This window comes from Dermacentor silvarum, chromosome 2 (assembly GCF_013339745.2).
Source record: "Dermacentor silvarum isolate Dsil-2018 chromosome 2, BIME_Dsil_1.4, whole genome shotgun sequence".
Lineage (NCBI taxonomy): Eukaryota > Metazoa > Arthropoda > Arachnida > Ixodida > Ixodidae > Dermacentor > Dermacentor silvarum.
The window spans coordinates 79,195,576-79,212,081 of NC_051155.1; positions in this window are offsets into that span (position 1 = coordinate 79,195,576).

The window sequence follows — 16,506 nt, forward strand, 5'->3', positions numbered from 1 at the left end:
AGGACAATATGAACGCCGGTCCAAAACTAAAACAGGTAAGCAAATACTGGATCACATGGGTATATAGGGTATCATAACCAACATGGCGTCAAAGTAGATACACCCTGACAAAACAGAGGCATGATAACTCCCTTCCAATACCCAAGAATATGCACCAAACCCACCACCAGGGTAGGCGGGAAAGCAGAGTACCCGATATACATAAGAAATTGGGTAACAGCAAGGACACCACATTTGTATACACAGCTAGATACAGACACAAGCGCGCCTACAGAGCAGTGGTAATGAATTACGGGGGAAAATGCACGACGAGCGCTACAGTTAACACGCGACGCATAGAAACAGCAGAGGAAATAGCTATCGCGTTAGCCATAGCACAAACACAAGAAGACATAATCATCAGTGATTCACAGACAGCGATACGAAACTTCGCCAACGGTCGAATTTTCCCAGAGGCACTATGACTCCTAAAATCAGGTGATAACCACGACAGAAGTGTCCATCTCATCTGGACACCCGCTCACACACTGCCAGACGGTAGCAACGAGGCGGCGCACCGCATGGCCCGACAGCGTACGGACCGAGTCTCGCTTAGCCTCGCCTCACCAACTACCGACGATCGAGTGGGAGTGTGAATATCGAATAACCAGATTTCACGAAATTACAAAACGCCATACATTGCAGAGGCGCACATTCCCGTCGCCTCACCCAAAATTAAGCAAAATACAGTCTGTCGAATGGGGTAGTTACAAACCAGATCCTAGCCGAGTCCAGCTATCAGCCGCATAATACACCCAGATTTATGCACGACTGACAAGGGCAGACATTGCGACTCTAAAGCCACTCGATAGCATATTCTGTGGGAATGTACGGGTGTAATGCACAATAACAGTGATTCAGCCTCAAACAGCGACAGCTTCCGCGCGCGCTTCTAGTCTGCTGCGTTGGTCAGCTCAGCGCGCTTCTAGTCGGCGTTGGTCAGCTCGGACCTGCAGCACCAACTCTGGGCCGTCCAGCGAGCCGAGGAAGCCGCCAAGGGCCAACAACCCTTGGCCAGAGCCTAAGCTCTGTCAAGGCCCACCCCACCAGATCGCGGGGCACTCGATTAAAGTTATTCGAATGAATGAATCTTAGTTTAGAGGGATGAGCCAATTGTTGGTAGGATATTGAAATCTGTACTTCTTCTAGCGGTGAAAACTCATCCCTGGTTAATGAATGTTAAACATTGGCGCTTCGCGCGAGACGCGCCTTTATGTAACGGAAGTTCCTCGAATGTTATCCTTGTTTCTACCTGTTGCCTATGTTGTCTCCGACCCTTGCACAATCCCTGTGCGTGCGACGCGAATAGGTGTGTGCATTATAGCACTTAAATGATCGGATATCCACAGTCCTCGCTTGTCGCCACTATCGTTGTGCTCCATATTTCCTTGCACGATTCCGCCTCAACCTCGCGATCTTACGCTGAGTTCTGCCAGATGACTGCATTTTATGAGGTCACCATAATTAGACATTGAGTATGTAATTATTGTGCACTAAGTAATGATAGATTTCATCATGAAAAATAGTTGAAATCACGAGAGCGAATTACTTGCACAAGTTATGTATTGGTTGCAAGCATTACTAGGTAGGAATAAAAAATTTCGCGATTGCTACAGATACGTCCCACGTCACACCTACCGTCAAACACTGTAGTAGCTTCTCCAAAGTGATCTTCGGTAACGAGAGATTGCACTCATAAGTAAAATGAAGGTACTTTATGTAAGCAGAACCATCAATTTACCCGAAGCTTAATTTTTGTGGTATGTTATGTTCTACACCACAGCTGTACAGAATTGACAAAAGTCACAAATGTGTACACCGTGACGGATGGTGTTATTTACATCTTTGGGAATGCACGTCACCTCACCATCCTTCTTGTTTCCTATCGAGCATGTGGCTTTTTTATTTTTTGGAGGGGGATTACTATTCTGCCTTAAATAAGCATCACACATGGCATTCGTCCTTAGCATCACTGCATTGAGGTTTGCTTACATGCACTGATGTAACTTAGAGATTTACGCACAGCTTGTGGATTGGCCAGAACCGAAACAGTTTCCTTGAAGTTTAGTTCTTCCTTCATGATACTTCAAAGGTCCCAGAACGAGACATTACATAAGGAGTGGACATTACATGAAGCGCTTTCCCGTCATGCATAAACAAATATTGAAATGAGGTCTCCCGTTGCATACGATAAAGACAACCATTCGCATTGCATTCTCTCGTATGAAATTTATTTACCACCTTCACCTAAGCGTAGTTTCGAAAATTTCCTGCACACGCCGTTGAATTGTGCACTTGTTTTTAAGATAGCGCCACCCTACTACAGAGTGGCTCGATCTCCATCGATATGAAAATGTAAGAATCATAGAGCAAACAACTGGAGCATTCTTTCTCGACGGCCTCGCCCTTAAGGCAAGAAATGTTCACACTATTTCAACTATCAAAAGTTTTGCACCGACTGTAAGATAAAGTGCGCTCAAGTGCATTCAGAGTTCATGTGCGCACAAAAAAAACTTTTACACAGAACCGCCACAGTTCTTGTCCACAAAAACGTCATAAAAGTTCAGCTCGTAAAAATGCGCACGAATTCAACACAAACGAAGTCGGAGAGTTTCATTGGCATACAATAGATGTACGCCAAGGCTTTTTAAAGACACGGTCTCACTTTTGGTGGTGTTTGTTGGGAAGGTCGCTAAATACCCGCCGCGGTTGCTTAGTGGCTGTGGTGCTGGCCTGCTAAGCACGAGGTCACGGGATCGAATCACAGCCACGGCGGCCGAATTTCGATGGGGCGAAATGCGAAAACACCCGTGTACTTAGATTTAGGTGCACGTTAGTGAATCCCAGGTGGTCCAAATTTCCGGAGTCCCCCACTACGGTGTGCCTCATAATCAGATCGTGGCTTTGGCACGTAAAACCCCATAATTTATATTTTTTTAAGGTCGCTAACTAAAAACATAAGTAGTCCCCAGCAAGGAACCTTTCATAACGGTTCGCCAATTATGTTAAAGCAGTAATAAATTGATAAAAATAACGAGAACATTAACGCCTAAATTGAGAAATATATATCGCAGGAGATAAATTTGGATGACCACTTACGCTACAATTTAAAGCAGACGCGAACAATCGTCGCGAGAGGAAGGAAGCAACGCAATAGCGTCGTACAAATTGGCTGCGGTGTGGGCTTGAATACGATAAACCTACGACAAATTTCTTTTGAGACAACGTCTGGCTTTTGTTGATGGTTGTTTGGAAGGCCGCTAGCTTAAATAAAGTTTTGGCAAACGCCACGCAACCCTTAGAGAAACCTTCCGGAACTCTTAGGCAAGCCTTCCGGAGCTCTTAGGCAAGCCTTCCGGAACTCTTATTAATTATAACGCAGTAATTTAAACGATAAATATTAACGCAAATAATAACGCATAAATACATAAACATAGCTGATGACATAAATCCGTACACTTAAATACACTAAAATCATAAATGAGCGCGAACGATATTCGATATAGCAAATAATCGCAAAAATTGCGCATAAATATACCACCACCACAACGAGAGCAGCAGGAACCGCGCCCCACAGTTCATCGTTATAGACACGCGAGATCACGGCGCGGCGGGCACTGCTGACAGCGTGCCAGGGACTCTTGCTGCATGATGGTCTTTTCGGCATGCCGTATCCAAGATGCTCGAGCGCCAAATAAACCGCCGCTGGTGGCTGGTCTTGGCGGTAACTCCCTGCTTCGCCCTCACTCGCCTCCACGAGCCCCGTAGCCACTTAATGTCTGTGCGCTCTCCACTGTGGCTATCATGGCCGTCGACAGGCTCGTGTCGTCCGAAGACCTTGGCCAGGCTCAGTGGCTTCTCTAGGCGGCAATCCCGAGCACAGCCGAAATTCGGCGCATGCAACAAGATCACCATGGAATAGCCGGTGGCCAGTGGCCGAGTCAGCTCCTCCAGGCAGAGGACATCTCCCCACGTCTCGCCGGTGAGCCCTGGGGTGATGCGCTGCCTGGCTCCAGTGTCTCGTGGTGATTGTGACCTGCGAAGCAAAGGCATGTTGTGCATCCCCCTAGGACTACTTCAGTACACAGGCAGTGGCATTTCTAAGCATTCGCGTAGAATTACTGAAAAAAAGGCCGATCGACGCTAGCTCCTTTCCATATGAACTATGTTCCGGGTAATGGACTGCATTTTTCAAATCTAGTTGTGCATTCTCGTTTTTAGGCATTCACTGCTGTTGACTGATTACGGACAAAGACACATAAAATTACTTAATTCCAAAAAATAAAAGGAACAAAAGTGATTGACTGGAGTGATTTCATTTCATAAATCAAGTGGGAAACATCCAGCGTACGAAAAAGGAAAGAAGGGACGTAACTGTGACGTCACGTCCTGAGACTACGCCAAATGTTGTTTTACGAGAATGGAATCGTGCGCATATCGCGCAAATAAATGCGCTATCAGGATTTCGCATGAACAACGCTGTAACTGGGTGATTAGTAAGTGTAAAATGTCTTACTAGCTCTCGTTATTTCGTTTAATACGCATAGGTTGACTGATGCATCATACGGAGAACATAAAAAGACGCGTTCGCCAGTTTCATATAGACTGCAGGAGTGACTTATACGATCGTTCATTCTTAATCTGTCATTCGGACGTGGGCGTGGAAAATTCGTAACCACGCACTCATAAGCAGACATGCGCATTCTCATGAGGGTGGACTTTCCAGGGAGAGGGGTTACCCTCACTTTCATGGAGTGAGATGAGGTGAGGTGATGAATATAGCCGGTAAGTCTTTGAATGCGAGCGTGGGGAAGTGCACATTTCTACAGGTGAGGGCGAGGAAGGGCTTCCTGGACAAAGTGAACTTAAAGGAGAAGTTGCGATTCAAGCCGCCGTGTGCTACTTCTATTTTGTTCTTCTTACATCAGCGCCATCACATAGGCACCGTTGAAGAAGAACGATGAACTACATGTTGCTCCCAGCGGAACTTCGATAGCAAGGTGTCGGACTGCTAGAGTTAGTTCTGCCTTATCACGACGAGAGCGTGACAGAAGGCTGCACAAACACGCAAACACGAGGACGAGGATGGCGCTTGTCGTTGTACTCAATTTGGTCTGCTGTCTTCAGTTACGTGCAGCACGTAATAAGTAAATAAATATTTTTACAGCGAAGCTGTGTATGGCTACCCGGGCAAATTTTCTGCGTCCGTGCGTGTACACCATCGCGTCGTCTATGAAAAAGTTTCGTGTCCAGAGCTAGTGGAATTGTGAATTGCCGCGTAACAGAATTATGTTTTCTCGTACGTTCAATTACAATCTGATGCAATGTTATCTGCAGGTTGTGTGTAAGTTGTTCATAACAATTTTATGAGGCAATTTTCTTTGAGAAATCGAATTAGTTCAATAACGCACTTGCACCAGGCGGAGGGTACCCTAGATTGAGGATATATGCTGGACTCCTACACACCTGCATGCGCGCAGGACGAACGTGTGCACACGATGTATCTGTCATTGATGAGTGGGCATTCTGTACGTTGTATCGGTCACGCAGAGTGTGCTGCGACCGCAATAGACATCGGGGCAAGACTCATAAAAAATTTGTTAAGTTCACTTCGCGAGCGATGGTTACGTGCAAGTGTATGGACGTCGCGAACGTACAGAGCGGCGTCGAAGCACCAGCGGAATGGGCGCGAACGAGGTCATGGGCGCTACATTGATCTCGATGGTGTGACGCCTTTTGGTGGTGGCGCTTGTGTAACGTCGGCATCAGCCTGGCTGTACATGCACTTTCTCAAGGTGGAATGCAGGCGGCATTTTTTTTTTCTTTTGACTGTGGTGTCCAAAAAGAGAGCGCGTATAACCCGTATTTTTGTGTTATTCGTGTATGACAGAAACATGCCAGAAGTGGAAGGCGGGCCAAGCCGGACATTTTCTTTCTAGCCCTACTTCACTGAGTCTCATTCACTGAATTGTGTTTCGCCGTAAGCATTAATTTCAGCAGTGTACAGTAAACAGTAACGTTTTTTTCCCGGCATGCCGTTGGAGTTACTTCATAAACTCTCTATAGATAAATTTCTGCAAAAGAGTTACTTTACCAAATCATCGTCTTACCCAGTTGCTGTTCCGACAGTTCCATTGGCCGAAAACAACAGCAATAAATCGTTTTAAGCTTTCCTTTCTTGCTGTTGCAACTTAGACGGATATGGCCAACACAGGTGACGCCGTTAATTCGGCCATATTTGAATTATCTTTATAAAACCTACATTTGTTTTGTGTAACGAAAATGGCGTATACTTAAAACGTAAATAATTATTCCCAGTGGCACTGATACGTGGATCAAGCGGGAAAATCCGCGCACGTCACCTCAGATTTGTCTACCTCACAGTAAAGGATTGCGTTGAGTAACGTTTGCCAATATAGTCATTAACAAGTCCGAAACAATCGCTTATGACAGACACCACTCTTCCACATTTCCAGGCGTATTTCTGGAAGAAGCACGAATTACCTGTTTAACAAATTGCATTTCCAAGTGGCCAATAAAAACAATTTACAGATTAGCATTTTTTTCCTTGTTTAAGTAATGAAATGTTACGTTTTGCTAAATTTATGCCAATCAATATTGAAGGCATGTTTTTAGCGGAAGTAGTACGACTACCACCATTTGTGATATCCGGCCTTAGATTGTTGCTACGAATTGCAATGACATTATGGTTTTGCAAAAGTGCGCATCGAGTATGCGTAATGCCAATAGAATACTATGTAGTAAGTTTTAATAGGAGGATATCTGGAAATTGGGGCATTTTTTAGGATTTCTGCTAAGCCAACGTTACATTACTACAAATCGGCTTCAATATCCCAATTAAAACGTGTGTCCTCATATGCAGTATAGGACTATAATTGATTAATTTATTTAGTCACGTCTACACTTGATTTATTTTGCAAGTACGGTGCACGTTTTTTGATAATCCGCTAAAGAGACCAAATAGCGCTACGTGTTCTATAGAATAGTTACCGTTTATGATTTTCTTGCTAGAAATCATATTGCAGCGCAACTGAATTATCACATATTTTTCATGACGCACGGTTTTATTTCCTTATATCTGGGATTTTTACCACCAAGAACTGCTAAAAATGCATGGAGACCAATCATTTTGCATAACAGGCGTTTTTATTTGTTTCCTTTTTTAACTTTGAGAAATGAAGGAAATCGCCTGCTATACAAATATATTACTCTACATGCATGTCTAGCAGTTTACAGAGGTACAAAATCCAAATGTAGGCCAATAAAGTTATGCGTCAAAAATGTGATTTTATTTAGATCCTCTGGAATATGGCTTCTGAAACAGTCTAAACAGGTAACCGTTTCTCAAAAAATTGCGAAATATTGGAAATCGCATCTTGCCGCACCGCCATCTCCCCATTGAGTGCAGAAAATGGTATAAAATGTGCAACGACAAATACCTGCTGGGAGACATGCAGGTATCCATTCGAGCACCGCATTAGAGCAGATATGCCTCAGCAGCGGTTCATCTATCTCAAACGGACTTCTTAAACAAACCTTGGTCTTCTAAATATTCTTCGGCAGCAAAAAGACCTTATTAACAATGCCAGACAAATGCGAAACGGTCTGAAATAGACAGCTTATAAAGTTACATTTATTAATATCGTTAATGTTCGAACGCATTCTAAAAGTTTCGTGTCGTTGGTGAGTCATCAACTTTGCTCTAAGCGCAGGGCATCACGTGGCCGGAAGATGAAACTACGAAACGGACAGCGAAGATTTCCAAATGAATCTTAATCACCCAGAAAGCACCTATATGCATTTTTACAATAAAATGCAAGCACGGACACGTTGCTGTCTTCTAATCGCTCAAAGGTTTATCATGCGCGATACCAACGACCTGGGTAACATTCACGCAGTCTAGGTCTTTATCGGTTAGTGCAATATTTCTCTTAGTGTTTTTGAGCCATTTCTGCCTGCATCCACGCAACCTTCAAAATTCTCTCTGCAGCCACTCTTTGCGGTGTATTGCGAAATGACCTTTGCTTCGGCTCGCATTGTTGTCATTTCGATGAGGGCTAACTGCAACTACGCCCGTGTACCGTGCACTGTGTGCAGGTTAAAAAATCCGAGGTGGTCAAAATTAATCCGGAGTCCTCCACTACGGCGTGCGTCATAATGATATCGTGGTTCTGGCACGCAAACTCCCAGAGTTTCAATTTTGATATCACGCATGACTGATGTGTGTGCGATTAGATTAGTCTGCGCTTGCATTTAAAGGTGAATGTGACCACTGTCATTGATACCAGGCTGAAATATTGTATGTGTGATTACAAGACAGCAGTGCGTCTGTGCTTGCATTTCAATGTAATAAGGCATATATGTGTTTTCTTGGTAATTAAAGATTCAATTACAAGTCAGTGCTGTCTGTGTCTGTTTCTTCTTCATAGTAGATTCGCATGGTTAGTAACGATCGATGTATGTTGTTCATTTCAGATTAGCTGTAAAATGATCCCCTGAATACTTGTATGAAGATACATGATCTAAAGAATTGTTATTAAGTACATCGGAGAATTATGTGTATCCGGCACGCAAGCAACAATTTACAGTTGTTAGTGTTTAGTTCCATGAGCCATTTTTGTACACCAACTGTAGTTACGGCATAGATGTCCGACTGCAGGCTAATATATAGTCATTTTTTACTTCTTTATAACTTACGCAATCATCTGCGAATAGATGAACGTTCGAATTATTCATGGGCGAAATGCGAAAACACCCGTGTACTTCTATTTATACCACGTTAAAGAACCCCAGGTGGTCCAAATTATTCCGGAGTCCCACACTACGGAATGCCTCATAATTAGATCGTGGTCTTGGCACGTAAAACTCCATAACTTAATTCTTTTATTGAAGGCAGGTTCTTTGAGAACTAGAGGCCCAAGGATAGAACTTTGCTACGGAACTTACTTTGCTTCTTTGAAAGAAGAGTTATAATCATTAGCAGAAACAAATCGTGAGCGCATAAATCGAGACCATTCTATTGATTTTAAAATATTAGAGTCTAGGTTCAGGTTGCGAAGCTTATGGAGAAGTTTCAGTTTTACAGTGTGAAATGTTTGTTAAACATACTAAAACTATGCAACCACTACTACAATATTTATCTAAAGCCAGCTATATATAGATAAAGACTGAAACAGGTTGCCTGCGTATCATATGAAAAAAGTTTTTAGATAGTAGTGCTAAACGAAGGTATCAAGGTAAGAATATTACACCGTCAAGTAGTTTACAAAATGCACATGAGCGTAATTGGTTGGTAGTTTTCAAGGGATGATTTGCCGCCGGATTTAAAGAGTGGAACCTCTGTAACAATTCCAAGCTTCACAACCTATCATTCTTTAGGCAGAGTATGTGTCTCGATAAAATGGTGAAATATTTTGGATAAAATAACCTAGTTGAAATATTTAGTAAAAGCCTGCAGGATATTGATATTTGTTTCCCAGTTGGGCACAATCTCACCCTCAGTTGATTAGCATGCTGGAGCCGACTACCAGTAAAATGTTAGCTTGAAATGTACGTGTTTGGAAATTAATTTATTGGTCGGGGGCAAACGGCATGACTGACATGAGACCACCGATGACTGTGGTAGAGGCTGCTTCAAGCCGCAACGCGTCAATGTGTTAAACCGTTACGGGGGTATACAGGCGCGGATCGCTGTTCGCGATCCGCGCTATCTATATATGCGCGAAGAGTATGAGCAGAGAGATGCGCATATTCACATTGTCGAACACATAATGAATGAATTAATGTTTATTTTCCCACAAACCATGTACAATACAGTGCTGTGGTGGGAACGTATATACATTCCCGCACACCGTCGACCACAATTTAATGGCTAAGCATGTATGTTCGACAGTGCTCGTTCACGGTCGTGCTGCTTAATTTTACTGCGCCATGCTCGGCTCGGCATAACCAACGTGCTAATGCTATCATAGAAAGCAGATTTGGTACGGCGGTGCCCGCATGCGTAATTGTTGCACGAGTAGCCCATCCCATCGTTTTAGGTCCCCTATAGACAACTCTAATCCTTACAGATTGCCATCTGTCGTGCACGGCACTTACAGCTTGCTATCTCCCACTAGGCATCACTGGCCTAGGTTTAACGCCTCCTTTCTAGGTATGGCGTATAGGCAGCGGTGAAAGCCAAATGGCTCGTAGAATTTATCGCGCAGGTGGGCCTTTTCATATCGCTGACGATGGGTCCTTTGTCACTGTACTCCGGGTGGCTGCTCTGGACCGCGCACGTAATGACCTTATACTGCACATTGTCGCTCTGTATTGGGACAAGGGTTTTCAGACTTCACGAATAATTTTTCAACCGACTCGCCACTTAATGCTATGCATTAAATGTCTCTGCAACGTGTACCGTTATATTTTCGCTAGCGATTGCACGTCTCAATATAGACGAAAAGCACTGCCCTGCAGTGTTTCGCACCTTTGGGCGAGGAGTTTCACGTGACAGCGTGCTTGGAGGCGGCGACTCGAAGCTGGCATCATTGCGCGAGCTCAGACTGTGCCTGTTCATGGAAGATTCCGTTGGTGTTGCTAGATACACTCAGAAGAGCGTGAGGCGCGAACAGCGTTTCAAATGCACTCTGTTAATGCGCTCGGGATAATAATGCGCTAGGGATAAGAAGATGCGTTTCATGTACACGCTTTTTTATAATCAGAGCGCTTGCCTGCTTCTGTCTCGTTTTAGCAATGTAATTTCATGGTCCCGCTGCGCTATAGAATCTGTGCGTGTGCGTAGAGACTGTAGATCGCATCTCAAGGATCTATGCAACGCAACTTCGCCTCCATAAAATACGGCCGGAGTGGTGGCACGGCTAAAGCCATTGGGGCAGATGTGACGGGCATGTCTCTCTAACTGCTACGGGACAAAGGCCGCTGAAGTGCTCGGCTCCACGTTGGTGAACAAATACCGAAGCGAGCCTACGTTTGATAATGCGTCGGCGGAAAAAGGAACAGCAGTGAAGTGAGACTGGGTGCATCGGCATCGTGAATTAATTATTTCATCGTTATATGACTCCTTCCGTTATTGGCTGCTCATTATAATAGCAATAACTCATGTTCACTCCCCTCAGAGATAATTTAATGGTGCGGAAGAATACTTTTGAGGTGTCAACAAAGTTCGCATCAAGACAAGCACGTGAGAGTCAAGATTTTGTTGCGGTGTTTAACCTGCATAGATGTGGTGGGAAAGCGCTGCCAGTCACACACATGGCCCCTTTAGTAGAGCACATTATGCAAGAAACAAGACAATCAAAATTATTAGGCACCTTGCGCTTACACTTGCAGAACGCAGCAATGCTTCGATCGACCATACAAGACCGGTCACCCCCTTGAAAATTTGACGAGTTGTCATAACTTTAACGCCGGTTAGCAAACATGATGACTGTATTGCTACTACGTAATGCCACAGCCAGCAGACCCCAATCTCACGAGAGGGCAGGTAATGCATATGTTTTCAAACTTTTTATAAAGGGAGCTGTTGCCGGTGAGGAGATGCGTAAGAGCTTTATGCACGAATTGGACAATATCTGGGGCTAATGTCCTATGGCAGCTCCATTGGAGGTGGTCTAACCAGTATGGAAATAATGGATGTAGGCAGATTTGCCTGAAGTTCATTCTTACTCAGGAATTTGCGAAGGTGTAAAATTTCCTCTTTTGAACGAACTATTGCGTCATACATGCAGCGTTTGCACTCATTACGCTGATCTTGCAAGTGCACAATGGGTTGTTGCTTTCGTGCATTTTGCAAGAGTATGACTAGTTATTTGGAAAGATGAAGCCTAACAAATAGTCCCACAAGAAAATCGAGACGACAATCGTGTTTATATAACTCCATGTACTACACCCATAGTTCTAATGGAAACTGAAGAATAGAAGTGCCAGATGTCTCTTTACAAGTTTTAGTAGAAAACTCTACATGGTCAACACCACCTGCTAATTTTTTGCCCTTCACCATTGGTCAGTTGCGGCTGCAGAGTATGGACCGTCCGTTTGTGCTGTGGCATTCAAGCCAAATAACGCAACCAACATTAAGTGAGAGTATGTCTGACACACTGAAACACATGGTGGCTGGTCCGATGCATTTGCTTAATAAGTTATGAAAGACCTCAATAATGAAGAGGCAGTCAAGTAAACATTTATGTACCATACGGGCGATAAATTTGCCTTGACCTGAAAGTCTAGTCATTTGTTCAGGAAAAACTGATATGTTCATCTGCTTAGTATATGGTCATCTGTAGAATATAACAAAAAGTAGATTAAAATGGCATTGTTACTAAAAAACTAATGATGTTTCCAACATGTACTGATGCGACAAAAGACACTTGCAGCAGACGTTGATTTCTTTTACTTGAAGCGATACGCTCCCCTTAGATTGGTGTATCCCACAACAATTTGCTCATAGGCACTCAAAGATAACGTTAACGGGAAGGCTAATGCACTTGCGCCGAACGCTCAGACGGACAGCGAAACATACAACTAGCCTCCTAGGTAGCACTCTGCTCACGTTTCGCTAAAAAGCCGATTTATCGGAGCGTGAGGGGGTGTCTCGTTGGTTTGTTGGTTCACAGCCAACAGACAGCTCACAAACAGATATAACCGGTAACGAGAAAGGGGGCACCTTCGCCAAAACTGCTAACTATGAGAAAATCCTGGTTACCAGAGCGGTAGCGCATTCAGATTGAATGAGACATCCGCTGTGCGCCTGCTCACCTCCATCCACGCGGGCCCCTGTGTGGCAATGGAAAGCTCCCAGCCGATCCGAGAAAGCGGCCTCACGGAGAGACCGTTCCACGCACCAGCGCCTGTGCACTGTCTGGACGGTGGCCCGTATGCACACCAAGGGCCGCGCCACATCACCTGCCTGTGAGAGGTGAGGGGACACAGATAGTCTGACGCATCTCCTCTGTGCCTGTCATTCCTCGGTACAAGAACGATTCAAAGCCACCACCACCTACATACACAAGGCCCTTCCTATGGCCACAGAGACTGACCAGTGGAAGTATTCAGTATGGGTCCACCCAGTGGACAAGTTCATTTTGTCTGCTGCTGAAGTGTTGATTGGCTGTACCTCAGCCCAGCCAATAAGAACTTCAACAGCAGATGAAATGCACATGTGGACTAGGTTGACACTTACAGAATTCCCTGCGTCTCCAACTCCTTCCGCTGCGAAGCCTGCTGGAATTGGTTGATGTAGGTGTCTACATGTCCTCCTCGCCCACCGCTGCGTGCAGGGAGGAGGTATTCGTTGACGGGGCAATCGCCGCAAGAACCGTCATTGCCATGCCCAGCTCTCGTGTCCAGACGTGAACCCTCGCCCCTTTTAGGGGCGAAGCTCCTTAGGGTGTGGGTGCTTTAAGTTGACGCAGTAGTATATAGCAGGGGCTTCTCCATAGACAGCACGGGCAGCAACTTGGACGCGTCGCAGCAGCAGTAGCAGAACAGAGATGCGTCTCAGAAGCCGCGAGTTCGTCCCTGGCGTCCTTTGCAGAAGTATAATTCGAAGCAGTAGTATCGTAGCAGTGGAAAGGTTCGGAAGTATTCCGCGCAACAGTAGAAGTCCTTTTCCCCTCGTCGGCAATTGTTATGTCGTCGACGGCAGCCCGGGCCTGCGGCGGGGGCGCCACCGTAGAACAAGGGGGATAGCAGCAGGCCGGCGGCCGACGGCATGAAAGGAACAAGGAGGATACATAGAATTTTATGTATCCTTCTTGTGAAGGAAGGACAAGTGTGGGTCTGTCCCTCCTCTGTAGTAGTAGTCGTCGTAGTAGGTAGCCACGTCTACTTTTATGAGAAAAAAAAAATTCCGAGAGTTGTGGCCGTAGCGGAATCGAACCAGGGACCCCTCGCTTCTGAACGCGTGGCGCTAACCACTACGCCACGAAGCGCACATGGACAGACGCACCTAGATGGCAATAAATACCCAACATTAACGAAAGACTGCGCGTTTCTAACGCGTTTGTGCTAGCGCGTTACGGCCCGTGCAAGAAGCTGGTGTAAGACGCCGTGGCCTCTCCGCCTTACCCCCGTATTCATAAACGCTGATGGCGTCGGCAAACGCGGTGCACGTTCCGGCATGTGTAAACGGCTGCGTAAGACGCTGTGGCCTCTTCCCCTTAGAGTACTGCACGTTTCTAACGCGTTTGTGCTAGCGTCCCCTTAAGCGGGAGATGGTGCAATTATAATGAAGGGCGCTGTTATAAAATAGGAATGACGTCACATATGGCGCGTGTCAATGGTGGAAGTCAATCGTTCGATTTAGTGCGGCGAGACTGGGCGAATTACACGGAAGATTCACGGTTTACCGATGATTCCCTCCGGAGCTTCGCCCACTCATCATCATTCACCCCGTGGATATGCGGTGTTTTTTTTTATGGCGTTCCTCGGAGCGAGCAGGACAATGGCGGCGGTTGCCTCCAGCCTGTACGCAGCGTCTGGTGAGCACGAAGTCGAGGCACACTATGTAGACGTAACTGCGATCGCCACTTTGTAAGCGCCCGCTATAAATCTGGCCCCTTTGGTGAGGACGGCCAATTGTTCACTTCTGTACATGGTGTAGTGTGGGGAAGTGGAGAGGTGTAATTATACTACTTTACCCCTTACTAGTCCTCATCCTCTCTTCAACTTTCACTTCCCACTCCCTCTCCTCTGAAGACGATGCGCCGTGCTCTATCAAAAGTTGCAGAATTAGGCGTCATTTCCTACTACGAGATCTCTATCATCCGCTCGCAGCGCGCCGCTGTCGTCTCAGGTAGACGTACTTAAGCGAAAAAATTCATGGAGCCACCTCTGTGCGTTAAATGTGTTCGGTGCCATGAGCAACGCTCTGCTAAAACTCTAATACCGTGCTTTGTTCCTTTCACCCTCCTGCGCAAGGGCCCCTTGAGCACGCTAAACTGTGAAGATTAGACGTTTATTTTCCTGCTGTGACTGCCGAGTTAGCTGTAGGAGGAAGTAACGACAAATACTTGTGTATTTTTCCCTTTTCAAAACTCACCCTGATAACTGTTCATTTGCACTACGTGATCGCGTCGTGCACCATGCTTGCCTTCGTGATCCGTGTTGGCGCACATATGATGCGCATACACCGGCTGATCTTGAAAGCGGGAACAGATTTTAAAGTGAAGCTTTCTATTCATCTGTCTGGCACTGTGGAACTATGATTGCTATCAATTGCGCTGGTGCACATTGACGTCATAACTCCACGCTTCTGTCTGGGAAAGTGTGGCACAGCATAAAAGCCTGATGCTCTATCCATTCGGCCGTGGACGCTTGCTTAAACATGCGGAATAAAGAACCCTACGAATTTCCACCCTGCAAGCTAGAGCGCTATGAGACGCTTGACACGTTGTGTGCGTCGGATATAAGTAGGGAGCCTACATGCAAGCGCTGTTTACATGTAGGCTCCCTAGATATAAGGGAGCGTGCGTGAGCTTTAGCGGACAATAAATTAGTAACGGGACGCATTCATCACCGAAATTCGCTGCGCGACCCTTATCGTGCTGTGGTTTTGTTGCACGTTGCTACAAGACCGAGCACGTCGCGTGCGGCGATTCATCACCGTTTTAATGGACTTGCTCTGCAAGGTGCATCATGGTGGCTGAAGGACGTGTTCATCCATGAAATGTGCAGCGTGTCTCTCGTCGTACTGCGGCATTTTACTTTGCTGGCAGAAATATTCACAGATTTCAGATTGGATGGGATATGCATATCTTTAAATGTACCTAATGGGAATTTGCTTGATTCACGCTTTCTTCCTTCACAATGACAGACGTTAGATGACTGAGTAGTCAAATGAGCTCGTAAGCTAATTACCAAAAACTATCTATACATATTTAAATACGTTTTAATAGCCACGTTGCAACTGCAGTATTTCAGAATCGTGCCACGGGAACAAATGCTATTAAAATGGTTTAAAAAGCGCTGCTTGTTGCTTTTTACCCAACGGGCCCTATTCTGAAACGTTCCACTTCGGCGAAAGTTCGGCTAGACTAGTTCGCTTTCAGGCACGCGCTGATAGGCTGGTTGAGTCCGACGTCTTTCACTTTTGCTCAACCAGCCAATCAGCGCGCGCCTGAAGGTGAAATTGTCACCTAGGCCAATTATCGCCGAAGTGGAACGTTTCAGAATGGTTCCCCAAAACCACCCAAACTTACGGGTGACTTCAAGGTTGAGATAGTAAAACACGACGTGACAACAAATAATGCTTCGTAGATATGTGCCGATATGACAAATGAACCACCGTTTGGAAGTATGGTGTGTTTAATAAATAATGGTCGGTTTCACGACTCATAACGGCTCAAGGGGGAGGAATATTCATTCATAAAAAACAAATTAGGCCAACCAATAAATTATAAACGCGTGAGAGCTTCCTTTCCTTTTTTGTTGGTGTGATTTGGG